Raw genomic sequence first — 19703 nt, 5'->3', positions numbered from 1 at the left:
TATCTCTCAATTGGGAAAATACTAAAATCCTAGCCAAGTTATTTTTAAAATTCTGTTGCTTGTCTTAGATCATCAGTTTTTGGGACCAAAAGCCAAGAATTTTGCTTTTCTGTTCTGTTCCCCCTGTTTTTGGAGTAAAAGCATCTTCTTGAAGACGTACGAGTCTTTCTCCCGCTAGGTGGCTGAACAGAGGATGATCACACAGCTTAAAGGAAATATGGGAATAGAAATTCATCTTGTAATGGGTCATCTGGTCTTCCTGGCACATAGTAATTGCTGACCTCTTTATATGCTGATTAAAGTCCCCAAGTACTCACACTAGGCAAGATCTGATATAGGCATCCTCATGCCATGTGGTGGTTAAAAATACAGATTCTAGAGTCAGATGGTTGGATTTGAATTCCAACTCTGTTATTTACTGATTGGGGGACTTGGCGTACATTATTTAACCTCAGTGTATATCTGTTTCCTCATCTATAAAATGAAGGTAATAATAAAGACTTCTTATATGCTTCTATTGAGAATAAAATGATGTAATTCATAAGAACGCATAGCACAGTCCTTGGCATATATTAGGCACCCAATAAATGTTAGCTGATTTTATAAACATTTAATGGCACCTTAATTTGCATGCTATCTGGAACTGCTGGTATCTGATTAGAAGTAGTTTAGCAGAAGAGAAAATTCTGACCCCAAACTCCCTTTGTGCCATAGAAATGAGTCATTCTCTTGCTAGAATGCAGTTCAAAGTCTCCAAACTCCAAATGTGGTACTTAACTAAAACCTATGTTCACTTGAATATAAGTGGAACCCTGAATTTAGTCTTCTAGTTTTAATGTAATTCCATTAGGATCCTGAAATTCAGTACACTTAGCATCTTTCTGTCTTCTTCCCAAAACCCACCTCTTGCTTCTTTTCTTCTCCTTACCTCTCTCGGTGCTAACATCCTTGATAGCTTTTTCCCATTTTTATCACCTGGAATCTCCTTTAAATCTTAAGTGGGCCTCTCCTGCATTGTCTTCATGCCTTCCTAACAATCTCCAGCACTCTCTTGTGCCAAGCACAACCTGGTTCTCTCCTGAATGCATCATTTCCTCTGCAGCTGTCACTGGTGGCCGCCATGCTTTCTCTCCAGCTCCATATATGGGAAAGGTGCATCGCAGCATAGAGGTGTTGTGAGCATCTCAGTCCCCGTGGCTGCTTTCCAGGGTTTTGTTGTTGTCCAGCCCCTCCTTCTCTGTGGCTGGTACCTTCCAGCCATGTGATGTTTTATTTCTTGCGATCCTCTTGTAGCTTCATGGAGGACTTTGCTTCGTGGCTCATCTTCCTGCTCACCATAATTTATGCCATTCCTCCAGCACCTTAGGCTTCCTCGACCTCTTTGATATCAGTGTCCATGAGCTCCATTCTCCTTTAGCAAACCTGCTCTTTGACATCCCTTCTGGTTTTGCTTCCACTGTTCTGCCTAGAACTCTCTGTCCCTGCAGCCTTTTCAACTCCTTTATCCCCTTCTACACCTGTACCATCATCCTTCCTACCTGCCTTAAGCTAATAGACTTACTCGTCTAGTCCTATACAAAAGTGCCTGTTAGAACTCCTAATACAAATTATGATCTTATCTTTTACCTGTTCTTCAATAACTTCTTGTCTAATTTTGCAAAACAGTAGTTCTAAATATTTCTCTCCAGCTAATCATCAAACTCGATCTCCACTGGAAACTTGATCAGATCAACAGTGGGATACAATTGTAGCATCTGTTGTTAGGAAGCAAGGGGTGTGTGTGTCTGTGTGTACGCGTGCTTGTGTGTGGTGCTTAGAGAGTAACAACTTGAGGTGACACGTAAATATGGGGGTTTGGTCACTACCATTGCAACATCTGTGCAGCATGACTTGGGACATTGATTCTGGGAAATCAGGTATACGTATAAAGTATAGTTTATGTATATACGTATAAAGTATATGTATAAGAGTAAAATATACATAAAGAAATCCAGGATAACGGTACATCCTTTTACTTATCTTTGGCTGAAAATCTCTCTAAATATCTTCTTGATCTGAGATCCAGGGCCACTTGACTAATTTTGAAGGCCTGTTTACTAAGATAAAAAGCAAAGAGGGATTTCGCTTCAGTTATTCAAAATGGAAAAGAGCAGGTGTGTAGGTGGGCGAAGACTTGAGTGTTAAGGGCATTCTAACAGAATGGTATATCCCCTTATTTAACTCGGCTATTGGAATAGCCCATCAACCAGAATTCCAGCTTTCTTCCTCAGCCCCTCCAGTCTTTTCTCCTCACTGACTCCAGAGTCTTCTTTATATGAAGAAAGCAGATAATGTCATTTTTTCTATTGTACTTTATCTAGGAGTGGCTCTCAAATTTAACCTTCTGTAGAAGCATCTGGGGAATCTGGTAAAATGATGATTTCTGGACTGAATCCCACAGACAGATTCTGAGCTTACCCAGTAATCTGCATTTTAATTAAACATTCTGTGTTTCTTTATAGCTACTGCTCCAAAAATCACATTTTGAAATAACATTGATCTACATAATGATGTCCAAACAAATTTACATGAAACAGAAGACCTTTCAAAGTCCATTCTTTACTGTCATTTTCTGCTGTCTGCCCTTAAGTATTCTGTGCTCATTTATTTTTTGTCTTCTCGTGTTCTCTCTTCATTCTGTATATCTATGTATTGTGTATGTAGATGTATATATACATGTATGCGTGTGCTATATATACATACATACATATATATAAAATATAGCAATCTACTTTTTTCTTATTGGAATTATTTTTAAAATGAAGTGTTCTGTAGAATGTATCAACTCAATTTATTAATTATAATTTCCTTTTTAAAAATATATATTTTTATTTCTCAAAGCTAATGTTAGATTAAAAACCATTCAGGTGGTCCAATGACCATTGCTCATAAGGGCTTTGGACTTCATACTCATAAAATTTCCATCACTTTTAAGAATCCCACATATATCTTGGCTTCATTCAAACGTGGGTTGTGAAAAATTGGTTTCAGTTCAGATCTAGAGTTTAATGACTTACATTCTTTCATCTTTCTTAGAGTATAGCTTGTCAGAAATGGCTGATGGTTAAACAAAATCTTAAACACAGAGTTCTCATTCTAAATGGATATAGTGGGCCTTAATCTAATTAAAGATTTCTCTCTTTCCTTGACCCTCTGTCAGTTTTGTCTATTGCTTCCAGAAATTGTTAGGAATTTTGCTATAATATCTCTATCAATTTCTATCCTTTTTGAATTTAATTTTAATTTAATTTGAAGAGATGCACACATACAATGTATTCATGAGATGAATAAACTCAGATAACAGACACAACTGGAAAGTCACTTGTGACAATTACCACAGGACCCTCTGCTTGAAATCTCCAGATTTATCTGACACACTAGAAATCCAATGTGAAATAAATTAAGTGTTAGTTATGTCTACTAAAGCATCACGATGTATATAATTCATAAACCACTTTTAACGTAAAACAGACAAAACTATTTTAAGGGGGAAATTGCGTATTGTTCAATTTTTCTTCTTTGATATCTTTTCTTGTATTTATTTTTACATGAAAGATTTATAGTGTTTTTTTTTAATTTCATTTGTTTTAATGTAATTTATGGCCACTTTTCCTTATCCAAAGAAAGCCAAGCAAAGAGAAACAAAACCAAAACCCTTTATGATGCGAAAGCGCAGGGTGCCTGAGTGAGAGGTGTAAAGAAGGAGCAGGATGCAGCCTGTTCTATGGCTTAATGCTCCGGGCTTACAAAAGCGTGGTGTTGGAATGGTAATTGGATTTCTGAGCATTGCTTGTGAGAATAGACTGCTTAAATCATTGAAAAGGAAATCATTGCAGAAAAGAAGCAGTGAAGAATTGCACAGGCCGTTTGAGTACTTACAAAATAAGAATAACACAGGAACAATGAAGAACTGGTTTAGTGCTGTTGAGATTTGACATCTTTAAAAACTTGATATTGTAACTGCGTTTTGATCTTTATTCCTTTGTTGAATAGAGTCCCAATGTATTTTGGACCAATATCTAAATGAGAACTGAAATAAATGAGACCTTTTGAATGCTTTGAGAGAAGAAAAAACCACAACATTTTCCCACAGGGCTACATTATACTTCTGTATGAAAAATAGAGGTGGACAGGTATGCATCTCTATTTTTAGTTTGTTTCACATGTTTACCACTGAGGTTAGTCGAATTGCCATTCTTAAAATGTTAGATGATTCCTGGGTCCCCGAACTTTCATGTAAATAGAATGCCTGTCACAGAGGAAGGCTTTACAAATTATTTTGATGTGCCAGAGAAGGCTCAGGCATTGGAGGTAGGGGAAAGTCTGAGCATCAGCCTCTTAAAATCTCTAATTAAATTTTCCATCAGCAGTTCTAAGTGAAACATGGCATTAACTAGGCAAATAGAGCTTAAGACATGTCCCGTAGCCCCTTTTCCCACAACACCGCTCACTATCCTTGGACATGGCATGGACATGGGCAAAACTCTTAACCTTCAGGTAACTTGCATGTGTTGCTTCTACCCCAGATTTTAGCATTTTGCTCTAAAAGAAGTAGGAGGAAACAACAAAAGATAGAGCACAGATTTTTTATGAGAGTTGGCTAAACAAATTATCCCATTTTTCATGAAGATGAGACAACTTAGATTTTTCACTTATCCTTGTTAAATTTACTGCAGTAGGAACATTTGTTGAGCACGTACTCTGTGCTAGACAGTCTGCTAGTTACCTTAACGGTATATATATTAAATGTATTTTTCACAATAATTTTTTCTTCATTTTACAGTGAGAGAATGGAAAACCCAGATAGGGATAAAATTTTCTCCAGGACATAGCTAGGATTTTAGTGCAGTTCTACCAGCCTCAAAAGCATTTCTTTCCCTCTATCATAGTGACATATATATTAAGCATTAGTTATATTTGAAGACAGCTTGGTCTTTGGGGAATATACATTGCTTTTTTTGCAGAGTCTTTTTATTTCTATACTCTGTTTTTAAGTTCAAATGCAAATGTCCTCTTCTTTTTGTTCAAAGCATGGAAAGAAAGTCACAAAAAGGTAATACGCAGAGACTAGAAAAGCATTCTTTTTTTATTGAAGTGTATAGTCACTTTACAATGTTGTGTCAATCAATAAGGCAAAAGAGGTACTAAATGACACAATAGAACAGTTGGACTTGGTTGATATTTTTAGGACATTACATCCCCCTAAAACAGAATATATGTTCTTTTCAAGTGTGCGTGGAACATTCTCTAGGATAGACCACATACTCAGGCACAAAACAAGCCTCAAGAAATTTAAGAGGATAGAAATTATTTCAAGCATCTATTCTGAATACAGTGTCATGAAACTAGAAATCAGCCACAGAAAAGCAAATGAGAAAAAAAACAACTGCATGGAGACTAAACAACATGCTACTAAAAAACCAACAGGTCAACGATGAAATCAAAAAAGAAATTAAAAAATACTTTCAGACAAATGACAGTGACAACACAACCACACAAAGTCTATAGAATGCAGCAAAAGCAGTCCTAACAGGGAAGTTCATAGCAATACAGGCCTTCTGCAAAAAACAAGAACAATCTCAAGTAGAAAAGCATTCTTATTCTCCCCAAAACCGAGCTTCATAGAGACAGTAAGAACCACTGTGAGGATGCCAGTGAGTGTCAGTGGCTTACTCTCATAGGAAATTCAAAATTATATTCATGGAAGGGGTTTTAGGAAGGAAATTTTAGAAATTAGGAGCTTCATGTTTTATCAGTGAACTGTCATTGCAGGTCAGGGTTTACGTGCATAAATAACAAGCATTAGAAAGTTCTCCACTTGAAGCAAACATCCAAATACAATTTTCTCTCTTTCCCAAAGAATCTGTGTGTGCTTTTTTATTTATCAAAAAATATTCTGAGGGTATAAAATCAAAATAATGTTATAAAAATTAGGTAAAGTTATGTGATTATGTAAAAAAAAAGCCATGTTATTTATAAAATTGTAAAGCATTATGCAGAGCATGATACAAATGTACTTTTTAAAATAAAATTATGAGTAACTAGTTTTGAATTTTTAATAGCATGAGCATTTTTTATTTAAAATAATAAATCCTGACTAGATAGATTCAGAATATAAGTAAAAATGTATAAATTGCTTACTAACTTTCAAAGCAGATTATGACAATGAGGAAAATGTTTCTCTAAAATGTTGCTTTGATAACTGGGATTAATTTCACTTACTTCTCACTGTCTACTGAGATGGGACAGCACCTCCCACACTATGGAAGCAGCATGTAATAGCAGACAGTGTTTGAGCTCCAGAGTCATGTAGCTGGATTTTATATTGTCACATTTACTTCCTGTGTGATGCTGGGCTTGTCAGTTAACCTCCCTGAGCACAAGGCATTAATATTCATTTCATAAAAATTACGAGGAGTATTAATCAGCCACTGTAGGCATGTAGCAATGGTAGCTAGCATTCTAAGTACTTAACATCATGTCCACAGTCTTCTCATCTTTACAGGCATCATGATATTTACCCTCACAACAGCCTTGTAAAACAAAGTATGTCTGTCTGGCCACCTCCCTTTACATATGAGGAAATGCATGGGCAGATAGGGTGGTACACAGTGGACGAGTGTCAGAATCAGCATTGGAAGCCAAACATTTTGACTTCACAAATCAAAGTAATAAGGACATGATCAATACAGTATGCTGACTCCTACAGCACACTAAATTTCTTTAAAAAATATCTCTTATCTATCTACTATCCATCTGTTTAGTTATGTGTTGAATTATGTACCCCCAAATGGTACATTGAAGTTCAGTTAGGTTACCCAGTATATCAGATTGTGACCTTATTAGAAAAATGGGTCACGGCAGATGTGATTGCTTGAGATGAGGTCATACTGGAGTAGCAGTGATGCCTAATCCGATGTGACTGGTATCCTTGTAAGAAGAGGGTGTGAACATGCAAAGGAAAATGCCATGTGAAGATGGAGACAGAGATAGAGTTATGAAAGCTGCAAATAAAGGAACAGCGAGGACTGTGGGCCACTACCAGAAGCCAAAAGACACAAATAAGGATGCTACCCAGAGTGTCAGAGGGAAAATGGCTCTGCTGACATACTGATTTTGGACCTCCAGCCTCCAGAACTGAGAGACAGTAAATTTCTGTTGTTTTAAATCATCTAGATTGTTAGTTTGTGGTCTTTTTTATGGGACCCCTAGGTAACTAATATAGAATATTTGTTATATATATATGTGTGTGTGTGTACATGTGTGTGTATGTATGTGTGTATATATATATGTGTTTCTGTGTGTGTATAAATATATATATATATATATATATATATATATATATATATATATATATAAAATTGTGAGCTATGTGCCAAGAATGATAATCACTCAATAAATGTTTATCTCTTTCTTTTTGTAGGTTTATAGTATAGGAATCTGTGCTTATGAAAATCTTGTTAGGAAAAACCTCTTCTCATATATCATTTTCTAAAATTAGAAATCTATAAAACCTGGGAACTCGTGAACACTCCTTTGGGAGACAGATACATCTATCTCTGTGGATGCAGGTGTTTCTTTTCCCATCAGCCTAGTAGCAAATGTACCCAGAACTTGCCATTCATAATTCCTCCAGCGCTTAAAATTAATGGCACTCGGGTGGGCACTTAGGTCTATGCTCTTGTGTAGTATGTATTTTTATTCCATGTATTTTACTTTCTTTCTGTATTTAGGTTATAAATTCTTAGAGGGCAGGGATTATAGTTTGTGCTTTGGTAAAATGCATTAACACCTAAAAGAGAATGAGGTTAATACACTGAGTGTAATAGATTTTTTAAGAAAATGTTAGACCATAACAAGAGCTAATTTTTCAGTCCGTGATATTCACATGAGGCATTTGTATATGGGCACCGCCAAGGTTCAGCTTAATGGTGCCTTGTGTGCTCAAGGAGAGCGTTGCAGGGGGATACGTTAGTGTGCTGGGGCTGCCGTAGCCAAGTGCCGCAGACGGGGTGGCTTCAAACCACAGAAATGCATTGCCTCAATGTTTGGGATGCTACTGGGAGACCAGTATGTCAGCAGGGTTGGTTTCTTCTGAGGCCTCTCTCCTTGGCTTACGGGTAGCCATCTTCTCTTGTGTCTTTACAAGCCCTTCCTCTGCGTGTCTGGGTCCTAAATTCCTCTCCCTACAGTGACACCAATCATACTGGATTAAGGCCCACTTTAATGACCTCACGATAACTTAATTACCCCTTAAAAGACCTTATTTTCAAATACAGTCACACTTTGAAGTGCTGGGTGTTAAGGCTTTAACATATGAATTTTAGAGGGACACACTTCAGCCCAAGGCATGAAACAGGTTGTGTCTACACAGATTATTAGCTGGGGACCTACCTAGCCAGAAAGCCCTGGGAAATATTTGAATATAGAATTGATATGTATCATTAATACTTGTCTTTAAAAGTGGGGGGTGGGGTATATCTCAGTGGTAGAGCGCATGCTTAGCATGCACAAGGTCCTGGGTTCAATCCCTGGTAGCTCCATTAAAAATAAATTAATAAATACAAATTTCATACCATTTCAAGAAAAATCAAAATATATGAGTAATATAACTGTTTTTCAACCTGGTCATTTTCTTGACGTAAGAAAAAAAATATGTATGTTTGATTTATTTGAGAAATTTGAGATTTTATTTTTGTTGATATTTATTTTGTTGAAATACCTAATTAACCTGGCAATATATGCTTTGATTCCATTATAGTATTTTTCTATTATTTCAAGTAATAATATCTAAAAAGTAATGAATGGGAAAGGATAAACTAATATTCTGAAGACACTAATAGGACTATTCTAAAAATATGACATGAACTCTTCAATTGCCCTAATTGGATTTTAGATGGAATGAAAATGCATTAGTCTCTTCCAGGATGCACTGTCTCAATTTGAGAAACTTTAAAGAGTTGGAAAAACAGCTAGTGTGGAGAAAAAAAAAATAGAAAGCTTTTACATTCTTTGACGTGTAGGATTCTGTGATTCTAGGAATCTGTGATTATTTCTCTCTGTACTATAGCTTACAGCCCACACAGATATGAGAATATATAGCTTTATGTAACTCAGATTTATTTTTGTATGTGAGAAGGGGATGTGACTCTCTTTTCTAAAAAACTTCTAGTGTAGACATAACATTATCACTCTGTTATTGGTAGAGATGTTACAAATCTTGGATGAAAATTTTTTCCCCAAGTGAAAAATTATGATGCTGAGTGTACTGTTTCGCAGAAGACATTACCTGAAAAGAAGAATTTTAAGGAATCATTTGTAGTTTTTAGAGTTTTCACAGAAAATAGGAGAAGACTCTCTTATTCAGAAGGGACTTTTTCATTGACTCCAGATACATACATTAATATAACTGAATTAGGCCTGTGCTTTATTAGATTTTGTCATTTTTATCTCAACGTATTACAGGTCCTACAATTTCCTTGTTCCCGAGGGACCAGGCCTTCAGAGCAATCGCTCCCACACTCACCAGAGACTGAGGCCAGCCTGTTGCCCTCACTTGGTTCAAGAACTGGCCTTTTCTTTCACTCCTGCACACTAGGCATTGCACTGTGTTTTAAGGTCAGGATCTAGTCTTCCTGGCTCTCTCCCGGCATAGTGTCCCCCAGACTCTCTCCCTTAGGGCTGTCCTTCTGATGGAGAAGCAGGGCTGGATGGGGAGGATGCTTCCTTTTCTGGAAGCACTTCTGTGGTGGACTCACAGTGTCCTTCCAGCAGTCATGGGAGTCATTTTATACTCCAGCCTGCTCCCTTTTCTGTGATGTGCTCTCCCCACTGCCTTTTAGGGATGTCTTTATGTTACAGGACTTAGGGGATGTGTCTAGAGGTGGCCAGCTTGGTTAAATGAGAATTTCCAGCCTAGATATATGTGACACAAGCATTCACACGCTGATGTTAGACTTAATGTGCCCTTTGATGTAAACTTTGTTTTAGATTTTTGAGGGGTTCTTGTGTAGGAATAGCTACTTGTGTCATCTGTAGTTCTGTTCTCAGGATTTTTCCTTCTGCATCGTGGAGACCAGATGAATTGTGATAGATATTTTGTTGTTTTTCATACATGTGTGATTTTATTTTGATCGTAGTTCCCATTTGATTTCTGTTCTTGATTTTACTAATTAAAACCCAGATGACTGTACAAGCATTTTCTTCAGCCAGATTTAATAACGTGTCAGATTCTTACGGTCACACTTAAGATAAATGTGTTTGAAAATGTGTTAATATTTGGATTTTCTTGCAATTAAAAAAATCAGTTGATTGGCTCTGCTTGAAAATCCTACAATCACACATAGAGGTAATCTTCACTGTTTAGCATCAGTTTGAAACTTCTTAAAGTAACATCATGCATAACAAGTATAATCATACTTACTTTCAGAAACAAATTTTAAACCAGTACAGTATATAATAGAATGACTCTTAACTCATAATATCTCCAAGTTATGTTATTTTATGTTGCTAAATCATTATAATTAAGGCAAAACGTAGAAATGTACTTAAGAAATTTTATGAGAGACAAAATGCTTATTGTGGTGTTTCATATATAAGTGACTTTAGATATTGGAGTTTTAGGTAGACAGTAATTTGGAGTCTTTGGTTGACCAACACTTGTGATATGTATTTTCATGACTTTGGTTACATACTTTCAAGGACTGAAAAAGGTATGTATTTGTTAATGGTAAAAGGGATCTAATGACATCTAAAATTTTCACATAGCCCTAATTATGAGAGAGACAGAGAGTACAATGATTAAAAGTTAAAATCCTGAGTTCAAATTCTGTTGTTTTTTTTTTTAATTCAGTGTTTTCTGCGAAGAGATGTATCGCATCTTTATCCAACCTGGAGATTATCATACCAAGTGAAGTAAGACAAATATCATATTATGTCACTAAGTGTAGAATCTTAAAAAAAAAAAAGATACAAATGAACTTATTTACAAAACAGAAACAGACTCACAGACATAGAAAACAAACTTATGATTACCAAAGGGGAAGAGGGGCAGGTAGGGATAAATTGGGAATATGGGATTAACAGATGCACACTAATGTACCTAAAATGGATAAATAACAAAGACCTACTGTATAGCACAGGGAACTGTGTTCTATATTTTGTAACAAACTATAGTGGGAAATAATCAAAAAGAATATATTTATAAACATATATGTGTAACTGAGTCACTTGGCTGTATTTCAATAAAAAAATGAGAAAAGAAGAGATAAAAATAATTTCTGCTTCATCTAGGATTATGTTGGAGGCACTGACTGAGATTAGTGGTACACGGTCAGCACTCAGGAAGACAGCTACTCTTATAATTTATCTGCCGTATTCTCCTCTCCCTGGCAAAGACAAATCAGTTTTCAGTCCCTATAGTTGTACCTTTGCAAGAATATCACATAAGCCTGAACATACAATATGTAGTCTTTTTAAAGTGTTGCTTCTTTTTTTTCACTTAGCATTTGAGGTTCATCCATTTTGTTCCAGGTATTAATAATCTGTTTCTTTTTATGCTGAGTAATATTCCATCATGTGGATATGTCACAGTTTTTTTTATATATATATATATATTTAGTTGATTGATGTCTTTTTTTTAAATTGAAGTATAGTCAGTTATAATTGTCAATTTCTAGTAGACAGCATAATATCCAAGTCATACATTACATACATATATTCATTTTCATGTTTTTTCATTAAAGGTTATTATGAGATATTGAATATAGTTCCCTGTGCTATACAGGAGAAGTTTGTTTTTTTATCTATTTTTATATATAGTAGTTAAACAGTTTGTTTATTCATTACCGATTGAAATTTTACCATTTTGAATTCTCACCAAAAATAAATGAGAGTTTTAATTGCCTCACACTTTTGCCATCATTAGGTGTTGTCAGCATTTTGTCTAATAGTTATGTGGTGGTGATATTTTGTAAATAATAAGCATTTTCTTCAAGCATATGAAAGTTTAAAATAGTCTTCATATTAACTTGGAATTATAAATCTGTACACTTTCTTTTTAAAAAATTTCACATTTTCTCCTTTACTTCAGACTTTTCAGGAGGAGAAACTCTGTTCAATTGCATTTTCTGTGAAATTTTTAAGGCACTGTGAGATCTCTGAAGATTCAAAATTGTATAAGAAATGGTCTCTATCTTCAGGTTGCTCATAATTTGTTGCAATTACTGAGGGGGAGCCCTGAATAGATTTAGCAGAGAGACCACTATGCAGCCCACCATTGAATGAGTAAATATTTTTGATTGATCAGTATGGACTAGAAAAGCATTTGTGCTGTTTGTGACCATAGGGCAGAAAAGAGCTTTCAAAGATCACATTTAGACATTCAAAATCACCTTCACTTTTGAGCTAGCTGCAGTAATACTTATTCTTTTTCCGTTTGTTTTAGAACCCTTAAATGTGGACATTAGTGTATTCAAACCCATGGAGCAGGTGAAATGGTGCCCTGCAGGAGACAGAAGAACCGAGAAAAGGGAAAAAGGGCAGTGTTCTGAGTACAACCTTAGGTCTGTGCTGTCTTAAACTGGCAAATACTTTCATCTTATGATTTGCTTAAGTCTCAATAATATTAATAGAAATTTTTAGTCATTTCTCTGAATTCAAAAGCTAAGAGCTTTCTGTTTTATTTTTAAAATCATCTAATTCAACTTCCCACCTCACTGCCCATCACAATTCATATCCCACGGTTAAGCATTAGAGCTTTTCCGGGACAGATGGGTTTTTACTTCCGGCTGTAGTCCTTCAGCTCTTGACTCTTGTCCTTAGATTTGCACTACAGTTGTTTGTATGGGTCCTTGATAGGCTAAGGCATAAATAGCAACTTCTAATTGACTTTGAAAATTCTTCTCTGGGTCCAAGTATCCTCCGATGTTTTTCTCACATCCAGATATATGTTTGTGTTTCTCTGACCACCGTTTAAAAAACTCAACTGAACATAAGTGTTAAGTAAAAATAATGAGAAAAAAGAAATGCTTTGTAAACAATTGCTATTTTAAACAGGAGAGTATATCACTAAATATTTGGATATCAGACAGAAGCAAAGAAGGCAAACAGAGAGAAAAGCAAGAAAAGTTACAGAAATGCATTTGAGATGTTTGTTACTCTCTTACGTGGTTTTTACTTTTCAAACTCTTCTAAAATTTAAATTTTCTTGCCACACTCATTTTTGTATAAATATGAAGAAAGTCTATAAATATTCAGCATTGTGAGGACACAGCTACGTTGAAGTGGTCACCAAAAATTTTAGGGATGCTCTGTTTTGACATTAGGATCAGTTTATTTCAGCGCCTGCAATATGATTCTATTTAAATGCCTCGAATTTAAATGCTGCATATAGAATCTATTTTCTTCAGCAGCAAAACCTTTATAGGCTTTTACTATTTGTTCACTTCCTTATTCCTCATACAATGGCCACTTTTGCTTGCTTTCTGCATGTCAAGAACTGTAAAAAAGCTTGGAGGCATAAAACTGAATCATATCTCATCGCTAATCTCAAGATGCTGAACTGTCAAATGTGGGCTAAGGTTTCCATGGGAGCCCCAATGGAAGGAGAAGACAGATGTTGACTTGGTAATTTCTGGGCAGCACCGAAGGGTGAATAGAAGGGCTTCTCTGTCACAGAAGACAGCACTGAGGGAGGCAAGGAAGTGTTGAGCTGCATGTTTGCGTGCCGGCTTGGGGAAATGGATGTTCTATGAAGATTTTTGTATTGCAAGGATCAAGGTGGGGAATAATAGCAAAGAAACAGGGTTTGGTCGTTTGCATGTCATGCTACAGACAAATCTGTTTATCTACCACTCACTGAGTGGGAGTCGGCACACCACACTGGCTGAGTGAATAGTGCTTTGGTTTGTGGAGTCAAAACGCCTGGCTTCCAGCACGGTCCTGACACTCCTCTGCTCTGTACCACCCGCTCTGCCCATTGGTTTCCTCATCTGTAAACAGAGGTGGACATACAGACATGCCTTATAAGGCCGTTGTGAAGTTTACTTGTGTTAATGCTTGTAAAGATGAGAAGACATGGTGACATTATTAAGTACTTAGTACACGCCAACTACTGTCACTACATTACTACATTGGTTGGTTAATTCTCCCTGCAATTTTATGAGATGGACCTTAATGCCCCACTTTACAGAAGAGAAACTCATGCCCAGGGAGGCTAACTGACGAACCTAGCAGGACACAGGAAGTGAGTGGCAGTGCATGACAAAGCACCATTAGAAGCTTTCTTCTGCAGTAAGATAATAACTTCAGGGAGTTTTGGCCTCTGTGACTCTATGAATTGGAGAATCATTGACACTAGTTAGGTAAGAAGTCGAAAATGAAGACAAGGAGGATCACTAGCATGTCCTGGGTTTTTTTATTTTCTGTTAATATCTGAGAACTCACCTCTTAACAGCCTGAAGCTTCTGTCTAATCCACCAGCGAGCAGTGGAGCTGGCTGGCTGCCTTGTGGTGAGAACAGAGACTGGGAAACTTGTCACACATGAGGAGCTTGGAACACATGAGCTGCGTGCATGCTCACTCAGTCTCCACATGTAAGACCCTTTGTTCCTGCTGGTAGAGTGGGTGCTGGGGTCATGCCCTATGACCACAGTCTCAGTGTCTCTGAGAACCAGGCAGACACTGTGTAAAACAACTAGCTTAATTCCATAATAGTTTCTTTTTTTTTTTTAATTGAAGTCTAGTCAGTTACAATATGTCAATTTCTGGTGTACAGCATAATGCTCCAGTCATGCATATACATACATATATTCACTTTCATTAAAGGTTATTACAGGATATTGAATAAATTTCCCTGTGCTATTCAGAAGCCATTTTTTTAAATCTATTTTTATATGTAGTTGTTATCATTTGCAAATCTCAAAACTCCCAGATTTATCCCTTCCCACCCCTTTCCCCTGGTAACCATAAGATTTCTTAAGTTTATTCTTTGGATGCAGAACATCTTTCTTTGAATTTTTCTTGATATGCGTAGCCCTTCTGTTTAGCTTTTATTTCCCTATTTTTTTTGATATTGACTTGGATAAAATAGTGCCTCACTGTTCTCTTAATTCCATCCTAATAAATAAAATAATGCAAACTTGAATGAGCTCCAAAGCCAGTAACATGGTGAAGTGCAGTGCAGTTGCTGACAAATTGGGAGGAACGTGCCACATCTCGGCAAATGTGCTATGTAGTTCTGCCTCACTGCTGATGGATGAGGCCCCGGTATTTTCATTTTTTTGTCAATTTTTCAATGGAAGCAAAAGGAGTGGAGTCTTCTATTTTATCTTATTTTTCTTTCTGTGGATAATTAAAATAAAAAATACAAAACAAAACATTGCATGGGCCAACAGTTTGATAGCCAGCCAAAACAAACACATTGTGTGACCTCCCAGTCAGCCGACTCTCTCTAGAGAGTGGTCAGTAGAAAATAGAAATGTTTAGTTTTGCATGCTAGATACATCATTCTTCTTATTTATTTATTTAATTAAAGTATTGTTGATTTATAATGTGTTTCAGGTGTACATCAAAGTCATTCAGTTATAAATACACACACACACACACACACATATATATTCTTTTTCAGATTCTTTTCCATTGTAGGTTATTACAAGATATTGAATGTAGTTCCCTGTGCTATACAGTAGGTCCTTGTTGGTTATCTATTTTATATATAGTAGTTTGTATCTGCTAACCCCAAACTCCTAATTCATCCTTCCCCTCTCCTTTCCTCTTTGGTAAACGTAAGTTTGTTTTCTATAGTCTATTTTTGTTCTGTAAATAAATTCATTTGTCTCATTTTTTTTTAGATTCCACATATAAGTGATATCATATGATATTTGTTGCTCAGTCTTTGGCTGACTTCACTTAGTGTGATAATCTCTAGATTCATGCATGTTGCAGCAAATGGCATTATTTCATTCTTCTTTATGGCTGAGTGGTATTCCATGGTGTGTGTGTGTGTGTGTGTGCGCCACATCTTTATCCACGTATCTGTTGATGGACATTTAAGTTGCTCTCATGTCTTGGCTATTGTAAACAGTGTTGCTATGACTATTGGGGTGCATGTATCTTTTCAAATTATAGTTTTCTCTGGCTATATGTCTGGATGTGAGATCACTGGATCCTATGGTAACTCTACTTTTAGTTTTTTAAGTAACCTCTATATTGCTCTCCATAGTGGCTGCACTAATTTACATTACCACCAAGAGTGTAAGAGGGTTCCTTTCTCTCCACATCCTCTCAGCATTTATTGTGTAATTTTTGATGATGACCATTCTGATTGGTGTGAGGTGATACTTCATTGTAGTTTTTTTTTTTAACATTTTTTATTGATGTATAATCATTTTACAATGTTGTGTCAAATTCAAGTGTTCAGCACAATTTTTCAGTCATTCATGGACATATACACACTCATTGTAACATTTTTTTCTCTGTGAGTTATCATAACATTTTGTGTATATTTCCCTGTGCTATACAGTGTAATCTTGTTTATCTATTCTACAATTTTGAAATCCCAGTCTATCCCTTCCCACCCTCCACCCCCCTGGTAACCACAAGTCTGTATTCTCTGTCTGTGAGTCTATTTCTGTCCTGTATTTATGCTTTGTTTTTGTTTGTTTGTTTTTGTTTCTGTTTTTTAGATTCCACATATGAGCGATCTCATATGGTATTTTTCTTTCTCTTTCTGGCTTACTTCACTTAGAATGACATTCTCCAGGAGCATCCATGTTGCTGCAAATGGCATTATGTTGTCGGTTTTTATGGCTGAGTAGTATTCCATTATATAAATATACCACATCTTCTTTACCAGTCACCTGTTGATGGACATTTAGGCTGTTTCCATGTTTTGGCTATTGTAAATAGTGCTGCTATGAACATTGGGGAGCAGGTGTCATTCTGAAGTAGATTTCCTTCTGGATACAAGCCCAGGAGTGGGAATCCTGGGTCATATGGTAAGTCTATTCCTAGTCTTTTGAGGAATCTCCACACTGTTTTCCATAGTGGCTGCACCAAACTGCATTCCCACCAGCAGTGTAGGAGGGTTCCCCTTTCTCCACAGCCTCTCCAGCATTTGTCATTTGTGGATTTTTGAATGACGGCCATTCTGACTGGTGTGAGGTGATACCTCATTGTAGTTTTTATTTGCATTTCTCTGATAATTAGTGATAATGAGCATTTTTTCATGTGCTTTTTGATCATTTGTATGTCTTCCTTGGAGAATTGCTTGTTTAGGTCTTCTGCCCATTATAGTTTTGATTTGTAGTTCTCTAATAATTAGTAGTGTTGAACATCTTTTCATGTGCCTGTTGACCATCTGGATATCTTCTTTGGAAAAATGTCTATTTAGAGCTTCTACACATTTTTTTTTCTGATTGAGTTGTTTGTTTTTTTGATATTGAGTTGTATGAGCTGTTTGTATATTTGGGAAAGTAACCCCTTGTCTGTCACATCATTTGCAAATATTTTCCCCATTCCATAGGTTGTCTTTTTGTTTTGTTTATGGCCTTCTTTGCTGTGCAAAATCTTTTAAGTTTAATTAGTTCCCATTTGCTTATTTTTTCTTTATTTCCATTACTCTAGGAGATGGATCAAAAAATATTGCTGTGATTTATGTCAAAGAGTGTTCTCCCTATGTTTTTCTCTAGGACTTTTATAGTATCTGGTCTTACATTTAGGTCTTTAATCTATTTTGAGTTTGTTTTTGTATGTGGTATTAGAGAATGTTCTAATTTCAGTCTTTTTCAGATAGCTGTCCAGTTTTCCCAGCACCACTTATTGAAGAGACTGTCTTTTCTCCATTGTATATTGTTCCCTCCTTTGTCGTAGATTAATTGACCATAAATGCAGGGGTTTATTTCTAGGTTTTCTATTCTGTTGGATTGATCTAAAAGTCTGTGTGTGTGTGTGTGTGTGTGTATACGTGTGTGTGCGCACGCACCAGTACTGTGCTGTTTTGATTCCTGTAGCTTTGTAGTATAGTCTGAAGTCAGGAAGCCTGTTTCCTCCAGTTCCATTCTTTTTTCTAAGCATTGCTTTGTCTATTTGGGATCTTTTGTGTTTCCATACAAATTAAATTTTTTTTGTTCTATTTCTGTGAAAAAATGCCATGGGTAATTTGATAGAGATTGCACTAAATCTGTATATTGCCTTGGTTAGTATGGTCATTTTAACAGTATTGATTCTTCCAGTCCAGGAATATGACGTTTCTTTCCATTTGTTTGTGTCGTCTTCAGTTTCTTTCATCACTGTCTAATAGTTTTCAGAGGACAGATATTTTGCGTCCTTAGGGAGGTTTATCCCTACGTATTTTATTCTTTTTGAGGGAGTGTTAAATGGGATTGTTTCCTCAATTTCTCTTTCTGATATTTCATTGTCAGCATATAGAAATGCAACAGATTTTTGTGTATTAATTTTGTATCCTGCAACTTTACTGAATTCATTGATAAACTCCTTGTCTCTTGTAACAATTTTTGTTTTAAAGTCTTTTTTGTCTGATATAAGTATTGCTACTCCAGCTTTCTTTTGATTTCCATTTGCATGGAATACTTTGTTCCATCCCCTCACTTTCAGTCTCTGTGTGTCTTTAGATCTGAAGTGGGTCTCTTGTAGACAGCACATTTACGAGTCTTATTTTTGTATTCAGCCAGTCTACGTCTTTTGGTTGGAGCATTAAATCTTTTTACATTTAAAGTTATTGTCATTATGTATGTTGTTATTGCCTTTTTGTTAATTGGTTTGGATTTGTTTTTATAGGTTTGTTTCCCTTTTCTTCTTTTGTTCTCTTGTGATTTCATGGCTAGATGGATCATTCTAACTGACCTTTTAGTCTACCTGTGTTATCATCATAGAGATTTTAGTGAAACCATGAAAGAAGACGACAGTTTCAGAGACACAGATAAAGCGGAACAATCAAAAGAGGCTGTAGTTGAATCCTAGGCATAACCAATAATGAGAGGAGGGCATATGGAAGAGATAAGGAATGAGGAGGAGAAATGAGTTTAAAAGAAGGAAGCATCATATGCTTCAGGAGGAGCCAGTGAAGTAAAGGCTGAACAAGTCCTTTAAATTTATCAGGAAATTAATAGGAGGAGTTTGGTAGATTGGAAGAATGGCAGTGGTCAATGTATGCTACTCTTTTGAGAAATTTAGATTAGAAAGGAAAGAATAGGTGTTGAAAGTCAGTATATATAACGGGATTGAGGTACCAGGAAAGGGTTTATTTTTATGAAGAAGACTTTAAAAATATTTATTATAGGGCCATTTCTATAATGCTTACTCAAAAGGAGGAAGGAAACTGCTTTTTATTAGCGATTACCAAAAGCCAGTTCCGTAGGTTTTTAGGTTACCTCATTAATTCTCGCAACTCTGCTGAAATGTAGCTAAATATCCTTCTGTTATAGATGTGGGAAAATTAGTTTCATGAAGTTACATATCTTTCAGGAAATTACAAGACTTTGTAGTCAGCATTTTTCATTTTGTTTGTTATCCACTCAACAGCTGGTCCAGAAAGATTTAAGATAATTTAGAAGGATATTTAGTACAAAATTATGAGAATGGAGATAACCAGTCTTCAGTTTTTTCTTTATAGCACACTACCAGGACAATATATTTGAGTTTTT

General features: G+C 36.1%; 1 protein-coding gene across 17 annotated transcripts in view; it reads left to right on the top strand.

Moving 5' to 3' along the window:
- RALYL (RALY RNA binding protein like) overlaps window positions 1–19703 on the top strand; it is a 584818-nt gene that overhangs the window by 202232 nt on the left and 362883 nt on the right. For 6 of the 17 annotated variants that reach the window (XM_072951753.1, XM_072951764.1, XM_072951763.1 and 3 more), the window contains 2 exons: window positions 10892–10953; window positions 12485–12602. The exons of 10 other annotated variants lie outside the window; for them this stretch is intronic. The gene's annotated coding sequence lies outside the window, so the exon portion shown is untranslated. Of the gene's footprint in view, window positions 1–10891; window positions 10954–12484; window positions 12603–19703 lie in introns of those variants that run through there. One more of the 17 variants, XM_072951767.1, reaches the window with a different exon arrangement.

The sequence above is a fragment of the Vicugna pacos genome, chromosome 29, assembly GCF_048564905.1.
Source record: "Vicugna pacos chromosome 29, VicPac4, whole genome shotgun sequence".
Classification (NCBI taxonomy): domain Eukaryota; kingdom Metazoa; phylum Chordata; class Mammalia; order Artiodactyla; family Camelidae; genus Vicugna; species Vicugna pacos.
The sequence above is the reverse complement of the archived record's forward strand: the minus strand, read 5'-3'. Positions and strand labels throughout refer to the sequence as shown.